A 13,928-nucleotide genomic window follows, 5' to 3' on the forward strand; every position below is an offset into this window, starting at 1 on the left:
GAATATAATCACAAGTTTGCAAATGAAGTCTTTTATGTTGAAAGAGGTCACACACTCATTTGTCCTGGCCAGGACTCACTCAGTCTGGCACGCAAACCTTAAAAATTCTGAACGAAGAATTAACAATCCGCCCCGGCCGCCTGGGGGTGGTTAGCTGCCCAATGGAATAGCAATCGGTCTCACATGTACAGCACAACTGGTCTGTTATCAGAGAACACTCGTGTGTATTTCTGAACCAATAACGCGTTACTGAAAACTCGCCCTGCTGCTTAAGTAGTAAGTACTTCCAGCTCGTCTCTGTTGCAGGCTCAGGGACCATAACGTGTGTCAGCGATTGCCAAACGGTGTATTGTGGTAAGATTAAGCATTAACGAACGGATCTTATTCTCTCACCTAGCGTTTATTCCCGTCCAGTACGGGATCCGCTTTTCCGTGATTTGTCAAATTTTATTATTTAACTTAATGGCCTGATGCTCTCCCGTACTCGTCAACATAACCTAAGAGAGCTAAGTCGTGTGCGCTATTCGTCCGTAGCATATTTTTATTGCAAAAACCAACAGTGTAAATGATGATTTGCGTTTGTGTGATATACTGTGTTATGGAGGAGGCACAAACTTTATAACCCCAGAAGGACAACGACAGTGCAAGAGAAGCAGTAAATCACACATGTAAACACCGCAAGAAATATTTGTGTGAACAAGTGCACTTCAAAATGAGGATAAATTCTCGAAATGCGTTGTGATAAACATGAAAAAAGAAGTAACTGGTGCAGTTTTTCATTACTTAAATCAGTGTGAAGTATGATGAGCACACCCAGCAGAAAACCTCATCGCACTTCAAACTAACTTACATGTAACCGTAAAGCACCTGACGATGGCATAGTACAATTAAATATTAGTAAAAACTGACTGAAGCAGAAAAAGTTGGTTTACAAATTGATGGAAAGCCGTTCAAGGACAGTAGACGTGTCGGACGTCTAACAGAACACGGTGGTCAGAGACTTGCCAGCCCTGTAAAGTGGGACAGCGAAGATCTGATGAGAAGTACTGTTCTGGTGTAGCAACACCACTGAGCAGTCTCCGCAGACGGCCCCAACGGGTTTGACACAACGACATCGTCAACTACGGTTGCAGAGGCAGAGGATCATCGAGCTTGGACTGTGGATCAATGGGGAGGCGTCGCCTGGTCAGCTAAATCACGTTCCTCAGTACTGCAGACATCTGGTCGTCTCTGGATACTCCTCATGCAGGCGAATGACTGCTCAGAGCATACACCGCAGGCCGATGGGGCCCGTGTTACACTACACGGGACATCCACCTGGGCTTCCAAGAGACCTGTGATAGTAATCCAAGCTATTGTTTACCTACCGTGTTTCACTATTTAAACGGGCGTCTAATTAGGAGATTTAGTGCCTTCATGAATTAAATGCAAAGCATGCAAAATAAGACGCATGCCACAATTAATAGACCTGGGGCAGAACGAAATAATGCTCAATAAGCTTGATGCAAGAAATATTCCTCCAACAAAAACTTGTGAGCGTTTGAAACTCGTTCCCACCTCAGCATATCTTACATCCTTAACAATAATGTCACACTGAAGCAACCATTGTAGAAATTCAGGTGATTACATACGTATTACTTAAGCGTCGCCTAAGCATAGGGATGTTGTAGGACATTCAAGATCTCAGAATGCAAGTAAGATTAACAATACAAAACTTTAATTTAATTGTACTCATGTGAGCAACTGACGATGAATAATACAAATCAATATTCTGAAAACTGTTGCAAATTAAAATAAAATGACTTAACTATGTGGGACCCACATTCAATTGGAAGACTGCAAGAAGCAAAACATATAAGGACAGCTCGCAAAAGCAAGATAAATGAAACAAATAGTCACCACAGATAATTGACCGTGCATAGCCAAATGAGTTAAATACGAGCTGCTCAAGAAATGGATTGCGCTACTGCGTGAGCGCGCTTACCTCCAGATGAGAAGCTAAAAGTGAACCCCCTCTCTCCAAAAAGTTCTCTTCAGAACGTTCACCACTCCCAAGCCCCACTTGGAGGCGCGACTGAATGTTGGTGCCGATCTCTTGAATGAAAAACTTCCCTTTTCTGCGTAAAAGCGGAGGAACTGAAAAGAAGCATCCAACTCAACCCGTGCAAGAAGCATCATTACAATTCTTGAGGCTGCCACCCGTTTCGAACAGTTTCACTCCATTGGTCAGCACTGACAGCACTGTGTCTGGTGACGAGCGCCACATTGGATTGGACAATCCGAAATTTTTAGAGGAAAATAAGGGACTTTTTTCTTCCTCTTCTTACGTTACGGCCTCTGTAGGACCAAGGATAGCCCCTTCGTGGACTGCATTTTCCTCTTCTTCTCCCAGAACTTCTTCATTCTTTCTCTTCTTCTCTCCCGATCTTCTTCCGAGATCTTCAGTGTCTGTTTCTCCTGTCGGCTCCACTGGTGACACTCTAATCTTTTCCTTTCTTCTTCTCTGTCATTGATCTCCGGCATATTGGTCGGTGTATATTTGTTCCTCCAATTTTCCTTTCCTTCGACCTTGATCCCCAATTCCAACCAGTCCTACCGAAGTTCAACAACCCACTCGGTTCCTGTCTTTCCCATTGTCCACTCTGTAGTTTCCCACCCTCTCTTCGTCATTCTGTCCATACTCATCCTAACTACATGTCCAGCAAACCTTGCCCTTTTGAGCCTGCTTTCCCCAGATATTGTTCCCATGTTCCGGAACAATTCTTCCCTAGGTCTTCGCATCTACCTCTCTCCACCTCTTTTGGGACCTAGTATTTTTCTCAGTATTTTTCTCTCTTCTTTCTCTAGTTGTTCTGCCCCATTTCTTCCTAGTGTCATCATCTCAGCAACGTTTAATACAGCATTCCTCGCCGTTGCCTTGTAGTGGCTTATCTTCGACTCTCTTGATATATTCTTTTTATTGTATATCTCTCTCGTCATGCAGAAGGCTGACTTCATCTTCTTTATCCTCTCTGTTATTCCCTTCTTGCTCCTGTTCCTCCTTGTTATAAATTCTCCCAGGTATTTAAATTTGTCCACCATTTGCACAGTGCCTTCCAGTGTTCCCCAGTTTGCAGTGGTGTTTAATGTCTTTGTCTTGTTACAGGCGATCCTCAGTCCCACCTTTTTGGCTACCTTACTTAAGTTGTCAAGTTGTGTGTTTGCGTCTTCTTCCGTCTCACTTACTAGTGCTATGTCGTCTGCAAAGGCTACGCAGCCCACTTGAGCCCTGTTGTCCTTTTTGTCCCCCACATGGGTCTCTGGTATTCCCATTTCCTCGTTTATTGCTCTCCACTGCCGGATCACTTCGTCCAATGCTGTATTGAACAACAATGGTGACAATCCATCTCCCTGTTTAACACCAGTCTTGATCATAATTCTTTCCCATAACGAAGTCCTCATCTGTCCCAGAAAAATTTAACAAGCTCACACCTTTAAGTAATGTATAATCTCCACAGAGTTGAAGCAAAATCGTAATGTGACATATGGTAGTGATGCCATAATTGCTGTGAACGACTTCGAATACAAGAGTAGGGAAAGGTGGGCTACAGAGTGTTGCGGCAATTGTCGTCGAACGAAATTTGGATTGGAGCTGAAATTATTAGCTAACATGCTAACACAGCAACCAGAAGATTTACTTGTATTTCTCCAACCGTATGAAGACTTATTACAATTGACGCACCAAGAAATAGAGTCCGGCTGTCTCAAAGTCAACAAGAATGAGGCTTCCAAACTTTACAGAAGCTCTCCTGCGAACCTTGCAGAACCAGCACTCCTGAAAGAAAGGATATTGCGGAGACATGGCTTAGCCACAGCCTGGACGAGGTACTGGCAGAAGTAAAGCTGTGAGGACGGGGCGTGAGTCGTGCTCGGGTAGTTCAGTCGGTAGAGTACTTGCCCGCGAAAGGCAAAGGTCCCGAGTTCAAGTCTCGGTTCGGCACACAGTTTTAAACTGCCAGGAAGTTTCAGTGTTACAGTGGTTTGAGGAGTGTGATAACGAACTCACGGTGATGTCTTGGACACCAAGTTCGCCTGATCTGAATCCAGTGGAAAATACCTGGTGCCACACACCTCTACCAAAGACTTTTGGAATCCATGCCTGCAATGCTGTATTACATTGCAAACCTTGATGAACAAACGCTATGATATGAGTGGTCATAATGCATTGGTTCATAAACGTATTCCACCAATCACAAGCGATCGTACCGGGAGGGGTGCGGGTTGGGCGTGGGGACAAGGGGTGCACCGCGTCCGGGTGTCGACTGCAGGCTGAGAGCACGACCCTTCTCTAAGCCAATTATATGTGTTAGTGTTGTACTTTTGAAAATAAATGAGGATTTTACAAACTGAGAAAGTGTAAATCAGAAAATAAAATCAGTATCGGAATAAACTTTTGAACTGTAGTGGTGGATTAGCTAATCAGCCTAATTTCAGCGTCATCTAGGGATGCCAAGCAGCGGTCGACAGGCTAGGGGGGCATTCGGCCTTGCGTGGGCACTTACCGTAGCCTGTCGCGGGATGCGAATGATTGCTAACTCCAGGAAACGTACTTGGTTCAAATGGCTGTGAGCTCTATGGGACTTAACATCTGAGGTCACCAGTCCCCTAGAACTTAGGACTACTTAAACCTAACTAACCTGAGGACATCACACACATCCATGCCCGAGGCAGGATTCGCACATGCGACCGTAGCGGTCACGCCGTTCCAGGCTGAAGCGCCTAGAACCGCTCGGCCACCGCGGCCGGCAGGAAGCGCACTAAAAGAGTGACGTAGGAATGTCGTTTGCTGGCCGCTGTTGTGAGGTTTGCCTCAGAGCGTCAATGGTGTGACGAGCGGCGGCGGCGGCGGGGGCGGCGGCGGCGGCCAGGGAGGGGGCGCGAGATGATTGATTCACTGGCGGGGGCGGCGCGGGGCAGCAGCGCCTGCCATTACGGCCGGCCACGTAATTACTATCAATGCGCGCCCGCTCCGGACTTAATTAAGGAGGAAGGCTAATTAACGCCGGCTACAAATAAATACAGAACGCAGCATAAGCCACTGCTCCCAAACAGTTATCTCGCGCGCAAATGCGCTCCGGGCTATTACGTGCCGTTCTTTTTGCCCGCGCTAGCTCGGCAATTGCGATCTAGACTTGGGTGGCGAGTCTAATTGTAAGTGGAGACTGTGCCGTCTACCTGCAGTTCTCGAAATGATGGATACCCTGCCCCCGTGACACCCTGCCTCAACGTTGCGGACCTACTGCTCACGACTTGCGACAGCTACGAAGTCGTACCTAAATTTGCTGAAAGCGAACACAAGTGTGAGGCCACGGCTTAGCAGCTGCTGCAGACCCACTGCCTAAGAGAGTGCTTAATTATGACCACCCTCCTTGCTAGGCCTTCAGTACAGTGGCGCCTACCTGTTCACTACGTACATAAATGATCTGGCGAATAAAGTCTGTACAGCCCGATGAGGCTGTTCGCATACGACGTACCGGTGAATAGAGAGGGAGATATCTGTTAAATGTAGCTTGTCATTTATAGAATTCCTCACCATCTACGAGACTTTCTTTTCATGGTATTTTATTCTCCAGAAGTTAGTCGTCGTTTTTGGAAATAGTTTTAATTGACGAAAGGAGAACATATAAAACTAAAGTAAATGAAGCAGGCAAAAAGTAATACAAACGTCTCAAAAATGAGATAGACAGGAAGTGCAAAATGGCTAAGCAGGGATGGCTAGAGGACAAATGTAAGGATATGGAGGCTTATCTCACTAGGGGTAAGATACATACTGGCTACAGGGAAATTAAAGAGACCTTTGAAGAAAAGAAAACCACTTGTATGAATATCAAGAGCTCAGATGTGAAACCCAGTTCTAAGCAAAGAAGGGAAAGCAGAAAGGTGGAAGAAGTATATAGAGGGTCTATACAAGGGCGATGTACTTGAGGGCAATATTATGGAAATGGAAGAGGATGAAGATGAAATGGGAGATACGATACTGCGTGAAGAGTTTGACAGAGCACTGAAAGACCTGAGTCGAAACAAGGCCCCGAGAGTAGACAACATTCCATTAGAACTACTGACGGCCTTGGGAGAGCCAGTCCTGTCAAAACTGTACCGTCTGGAGAGCAAGATGTATGAGACAAGCGAAATACCCTGAGACTTCAAGAAGACCATAATAATTCCAGACCCAAACAAAGCAGGTATTGACAATGTGAAAAATTACGGAACTATCAGTTTAATAAGCCACGGCTGCAAAAAACTAACGAGAATTCTTTACAGACGAATGTAAAAACTGGTAGAAGCCGACCTCGGGGAAGATCAGTTTGGATTCCGTAGAAATATGGGAACACGTGAGAAATACTGACCCTACGACTTATCTTAGAAAATAGATTAAGGAAAGGCAAACCTACATTTCTAGCATTTGTAGACTTAGAGAAAGCTTTTGACGATTTTGACTGGAATACTCTCTTTCGAGTTGTAAAGGTGGCAGGGTAATAGCGAAAGGCTATTTACAATTTGTACAGAAACCAGATAGCAGTTAAAAGAGTCGAGGGGCATGAAAGGGAAGCTCTGGTTGGGAAGGGAGTGAGACAGGGTTGTAGCCTCTCCCCAATGTTATTCAATCTGTATATTGAGCAAGCAGTAAAGGCAACAAAAGAAAAGTTCGGATTAGGTATTAAAATCCATGGAGAAGAAATAAAAACTTTGAGGTTCGCCGATGACATTGTAATTCTGTCAGGGACACCAAAGGACTTGGAAGAGCAGTTGAATGGAATTGACAGTGTCTTGAGGGGGGTATATAAGATGAACATCAACAAAAGCAAAACGAGGATAATGGAATGTAGTCGAATTAAGTCGAGTCATGTTGAGGGAATTAGATTAGGAAATGAGACACTTAAAGTAGTAAAGGAGTTTTGCTATTTGGGGAGCAAAATAAATGATGATAGTCGAAGTAGAGAGGATATAAAATGTAGACTGGCAATGACAAGGAAAGCGTTTCTGAAGAAGAGAAATTTGTTAACATCGAGTATAGATTTAAGTGTCAGTAAGTCGTTCCTGAAAGTATTTGTATGGAGTGTAGCCATGTATGAAAATGAAACATGGACGATAAATAGTTTGGACAAGAAGAAAATAGAAGTTTTCGAAATGTGGTGCTACAGAAGAATCCTGAAGATTAGATGGGTAGATCACATAACTAATGACTAGGTATTGAATACAATTGGGGAGAAGAGGAGTTTGTGGCACAACTTGACAAGAAGAAGGGACCGGTTCGTAGGACATGTTCTCAGGCATCAAGGGATCACAAATTTAGGATTGGAGGGCAGCGTGAAGGGTAAAAGTCGTAGAGGGAGACCAAGAGATGAATACAGTAAGCAGATTGAGAAGGATGTAGGTTGCATTAAGTACTGGGATATGAAGAAGCGTGTACAGGATAGAGTAGCATGGAGAGCTGCATCAAACCAGTCTCAGGACTGAAGACTACAACAACAACAACAAATAAATTATAACACTACCATTGAAATGTGGTTTTTTTGGGGTTGGAGGGTGGAGGAAGCAGGGAAGATATGACCCTCATGACCCCACCTTCTCGCGTTAGCTTTACCCCTGGTTATAAATTCATGTCTTATGTCATAAGCTGAAATTGATACTTAACAATTATTTTATGAATGACACAATTAGCTAGGTCCTTCCGTAGAACGTACTAAATAAGCTACAGGCGACGTCCATTCGAAATAAGCTCACTTCTCAAATGAAAGTGCTTTGAATGGACTTGTACGTGATACAAAGGGTCAAGAGAGGGTATTCTTGTGCGAAAAGGGGAAGTTTTACATCCGCGAAATGAGGATGTCCGGTTAATGTAAGAATTATTTAGTGCTCGTTGGATTAAATTAACCAACGCAGACCTTAAGATTGTCTCGTTTTGCTATGCCTGTTACCTACGTTTAGCAACAGAAGTTAACACACCTGCTACTAGCTTTTAATTAAAAATTATTGATTGAGACCAGGACTTGTTACACATGTGAAGCCATTTGGTGACTGATGAAAGACATTTATGGTAACATGCGGCATCTTTCTAAAACACAGATGACTATAGATAATAGTTAATAAAGGTAATTTTTGCTTTTATTATTGCAGTTGTGGATATAACTGTTACAATGAGTTTTATTAATTTTGTGTTATGCATGTTGAAGATTAATAAAACCGACAAACTTCAGAGACGGATTAATGAATAGAAATGGAGGAAAAGAGGTCCTATGAACATGTGTCCGGCAATGCCTTGTCCTCACTGTTGGTGGCGCTGACGAATGAAAATTCCTCTGACCACGTGCTGTGTGTTACTTGTGTGTTGCAGCCTGTGAGATTGACGCAGCGTACTGTAAGCAACAAGATGGTCCGGTATTTATGTCGGGAACACGCTGAGATGGTGTTTGTGTACGGCCAAGCAAATAGATACGGTCGAGAGACAGCACAGCGAAAGCAAACCAAGTAGCCTCACAGTCACTAACCACATGACACAACATTTGAAGCCCTTTTTGGGCGTTTGTATGATCATCGGTCCTCTGAGACAGGGGGCGGACTGTGCGTACACCGGATGTGGAGGACCGGGGACCGGCCGAGCGGTTCTAGGCGCTACAGTCTGGAACAGTCTGCCTCGGGCATGGATGTGTGTCATGTCCTTAGGTTAGTTACGTTTAAGTAGTTCTGAGTTCTAGGGGACTGAAGACATCAGATGTTAAGTCCCATAGTGCTCAGAGCTATTTGAACCATTTTTACTGCGGGGTATGCTCCCTCTCGACCGCTTCCATCTGCTTGGCCGTACACAGACACCATTCTGCTGTTTATAGTACGCTGCGTCACTCACACAGCCTGCAACACCAAAGTAACACACGGCACGTGGTCAGAGGAACTTTCATTCATCAGCGCCATCTACCGTGAGAACGGTGTATTTCAGGACACAGGTTCATAGGACCTCTTTTCCTTCATTTCCAGTCAGGAATCCGTCGCTGCAGTTTGTCGGTTTTATTAATGTTCACTTTTTATATGCATTTATTGCACTTGAGACTACTATTTTCTTGAAGCCTTCTTTTAAATCTTTCCGGACACCAGTAATGAATAAACTTCACGATGTATATAATAAATGGGTTGTACATGATAATGATAATTAAGGTGATGATGATAATAACAATAATAATAATTACACACTGTGTTAAGAAATTTTCTCATTATGTTCTTCTAGAGTGGGAGCAATGCATATAACAGAAATGACTGGCAGCATATGGAAGGCATCATGTTTGGAGAGGATATTGGCTGGTCTTTGAAATAGAGAGAAATAAAGGGTAATGTTAACAGATGAAGAGAAATAAATGACGACAGTAACAGACAGGGATTAGCAACGCTGGAATAGCACTGATATTCTGACAGAAATGCTGGTTTACTTGTATTCTGAAGGAAAACAGTTGAAATTTGCTACATGGAAGGTAAGAATATGGGAACAAGTAAAGCTTCAATCTTCTCTTGTATACGGTGTGTTTTTGGAGCAGTTGCAGGTTACTATGTAGTTTGTTTCAAAGTCGTGTGAATTAATTGGCGGAGGAGGTGGGAAAGGATTTGGTGTTGGTAAGTCAAAATACACGTATATTGCTTTTGTCGACTTAGAAAAAGTATTTGACAAGATAGACTGACGCTAGGAGAGAGAGAGAGAGGGGGGGGGGGGGAGGGGCATAAAGTATAAGGACAGAAGAGTAGTGCAAAGACTGTACAGAAAAGAAGTGACTTCGAAAGAAGTGCAGAACATCAAGCAGTAACTGCTATTAAGCAGGGTCTACTACAGAGCTGCTCATTCTCTCTATCTTGTTCAGTGGTTACATTCAGAAGACAATAGATGATGTTACGGAGAAACTAGGAGCTACTGTAAAAATTAACATTCGTGGTAAGAAAATAGGGATTCTGCGATTTGCTGATGATTCCCCAATGTTAAGTGAAGATGCAGAAAAATTAAAAGCGATGCTGACTCAGAGCGAAATCACCCTCAGCTCATCCCATAATATGAAAATTTATAAAGGCAAAACAAAAATTTTTGTGGTGGGGAAATGAATCACCGTTACGCAATGCTCACTTAACAATGAGAGGCTGGAGACGTGGCGCACAGTAACCTGTACTGCTACTAGTCTTTTCCTTTCTTGTTCCATTCGCAACAAGAGCGACGAAGAAACGACTATCTATACGCCTCTGTATGAGCCTTGATATTGTCGTATCTTATCTTCGTGACCCTTACGCGCAATGTATGGTGGAGTCAGTAGAATCGTTCTCCAGTCAGATTCAAATTCCGGTTCTCTAAATTTTCTCAACAGTGTTCCTCGAAAGCAAGGTCTTCGTCCTCCCAGGGATTCCTGAAACATGTCCGTAACACTTTCGTGTTGCTCGAACCTACCAAGAAATCTCGCCGCCCGCCTCTGAATTGTTTCGGTGTGTACATTTAATCCAACCTGGTACGGATCCCAAACATTCGAACAGTACTCAAGAGTAGGTCGCATTAGCGTCCTATATTCGGTCTCCTTTACAGATCAACCACACTTTCCAAAAATTCACCCAATAAACCGAACTCGACCATTCACCTTCCGTGCCATAATCCTCTAATGCTCATCGCTTTGCAACATTACGGCCAGATATTTAAACGACGCGACATGAGTGGGTCAAGCAGGATACTACTAATATTGTATCAGCACATTAAGGGTTTGTTCTTTCTACTCATGCGCATTAACTTACATTTTTCCACGTTGACAAGGAGCTGCCATTCGTCACACCAAACAGAAATTTTGTTTAAGTCATCTTACATCCTCGTACGTCACTCAACTTCGACACCTTACCGTACAACTCAGCATCATCAGCAAACAACCGCTGATTGCTGCCCACCTCGTCCGCCAATCATTTACGCATATAAAGAATAATAATATAAACTTCGTGTGACAGTCCTGACCACACTCTTGTCTCTGATGAGCACTCGACGTCGACGACAACGTGCTGGATCCTATAACGTAACAAGTATTCGAGACAGTCACATATCTGTGAAAGTATTCCACTTGCTCATACCTTCCTTACCAACCTGCAATGTGGCACCGCGTCAAACGCTTTCCGGAAATCTAGAGATATGGAATCTGCCTGTTGTCCTTCATCCATAATTGGTAGTACATCTTGTGAAAAAAGGGCAAGCTGACTTTCACATGATTGTTTCTAATACCACGCTGATTCGTGGACATAACATTCTCTGTATAAAGAAATTGACAACGTTTTCAAGGATTCTACAGCAAACCGATGTTAGGTCTGTAATTTTGCGGGTCCGTTCTTTTGCCCATCTTATGCAGAGGAGTCAGCTGCGCTTTTTTCCAGTGGTCTGGGACTTTGCCCTGGACGAGAGATTCGTGATAATTGCAAACTAGGTAATGGGCCAATGCTATAGAGAACTCTTTGAGAAACAGTATTCGGATTACATCTGGGCCTGGTGACTTCCTTGTTTTCAACTCCAAGCCAGGGACCCATAGGGGAGTCTGTACGATGGTCAAACGACGATATGTTTGTACGATACTCATGCGAGAACAACTTCTTAAACGTGAAATTTAGAACTTTGGTTTCGTTTTGCTGTCTTCAACTGCCTTAGACCCACTTAGCGATTTTACATAGGATCTTTTGTTAAGGTATGACGGTGGTAGCTGGTGTATGCTTCGCGCATTGATCTTTTCACAAGCGCACGAGTCTCTACTAATATTTGCTTGTCCTCATTTGTACGTTCTCTTTCGAACCGGGAGTGCAACAGCCTCTGCTACCTCAGTATTTCCCGAATCTTGTTATTAAACCACGGCGGATCTTTCCCATCCTTAATACACGGGATGAGCACATAATTCTCCAGAGCACGATTTACAATCTGCTTAAACTTTGCCCCTGTCTCCATCTTACTGGAACCAAGTGATGTCAGTTCACTGAGTGAGATGCTAACTACTGGCTGTCTGCTCTTTCTATAAGAAACACTCGCGTGGGCTTCTTAGCTGATTTATTAACTTTCGTAACCATAGTTGTTATAATGACGTCAAGATCGCCAGTCGCCATTTCTATTCTAACGTTGTAGATAATGTCCGGTTTATTTGTATCTGCAAGGTCTAAGATATTTCCATTGCGTGTAGGCTGCAGTACTAGCTACTCAAGGCAGTTTTCAGAAAACATGTTCAAAAGTACTTCGCAAGACTCTCTGTCTGTACCCCCTGCAATGAATCCATAGAGTTCCCAATCTATACTCGGTAGTTTAAAGTCGCCTCCAACCAATATTGCATGATCTTGGTATTTAAGTGGGACTGACTAGGCTGAGTGACTTTAGGAATGTCACAGCAGAACTGCGTGGCCGGTAAAAACATCCAACAATCAATTTGGTTTCATCTAGGCCTGTTCTATGCGACCTGGTAACTTCATTGTCATAGTAAACTGCGATATCAATAGAGACAGTATTTTTGTCAATTGCAGTGAAAACTTTCCCCTCCTATGGCCTCTAATCCGTCTTTTCGATATACGTTCCATGACTCGCTAAATATCTCAAATCTTTCCACTTCGTTTTTCAGCCAATTCTCGTTCCCGGTAACAATCTGAACGCAAGAACTTTGCTTTGCCAACCCTGGGAGTAAAATTAGATCAGACGGAAAATCGAGGGATAATATTGGAAGCCGGATCCACCAGCAAAAGTTGCCTTTGACAAGAGAAGAAACCCCTTTACATTCAGCAGTACAGAGAAATATCTCTGGTAAAACCTCATAAAGCACTTGGTTTAGGGTATGCTGCTGTACGGAAATGAAATACGGACAATCGAAGAAACAGGAAAACAAAAGTACAGCCTTCGAAATGTGAAGCTAGCGCAGAATGTTCAAGATTTCTTGGGTAAACGAGGAGATCCTTCACAGAGTGGCGGTAGAGAAACCTTGTCTCTTCAACCTCAGACACGGAAGGGACACAGGAGTCGAGCACATGCTGAGTCATGATGGTGTCATTGTAAGTACCATTCAAGGGCAGTAGAAGGGAAAAATACAAGAGGCAGACCGTTACCAGAGTCATCAACCACATCACGGAAGACCGCAGCTGCGCCACCTACAACGCTCTCAAGAGCAAGGCCGAAGACAGGAGCGCATGGCGAGCTTCGGCTAACCAATCTGATGGCTGCGGACTGAAGAAGAGAAAGGCGGAATGCTACGCTTATCAGACTTAGTTTGTAGTTATGGAATGACGACTGATATCTGCAATGCGAGGGGAATTATTGAAGATACCAGTGACTGAGAAACCTACGAAGGAAACAGCGTGTGAAAATCTGCATGCACTTTGGTAAAAATTTGGTAGACTGATTTGATAAACAACCGTCTTTTACACACATATGCTATATTCGTAAGGTTTCATGGTAGCTCGACATATCTGTAGTTTTAAATATTTGTGCCGTGTTGAACTATATCACACAACTGAAGGTGCGGCATGAAGTCGCATAGGAATCATGTGCCCATTGGGTAAACTTGAACCTTTATTCACTGCTGAATAGGCCGCTAAAAGTAAATATTCTCTTTGCTACTCAGAAGTGATGTACTGTCTCGTTTCGGCCTCTGCCTGTCTTTAGAAATACCTTGCAAGGAAGAATACACAGCCATAACCACAAATGTAACTAACAATAAAGAACAATGTTACAGAAGGTGTTATGATACAGGAGTAGACATACAAAAAGTAAGAACAAAGTCTTCATACAGACTGCGGAGTCAGGAGTCACGCGTATCATCCGTCAGTACCGGAATCTTACTGATAGTAGGACGGCGTCACAAAGCTTACCTGGTGGCGTCAGTATACGAGGGTCGGTCAAAAAGTAATGCCTCCCTTTTTTTTCTACTTAA

The sequence above is a fragment of the Schistocerca gregaria genome, chromosome 6, assembly GCF_023897955.1.
Source record: "Schistocerca gregaria isolate iqSchGreg1 chromosome 6, iqSchGreg1.2, whole genome shotgun sequence".
NCBI classification, from domain to species: Eukaryota; Metazoa; Arthropoda; class Insecta; order Orthoptera; family Acrididae; genus Schistocerca; species Schistocerca gregaria.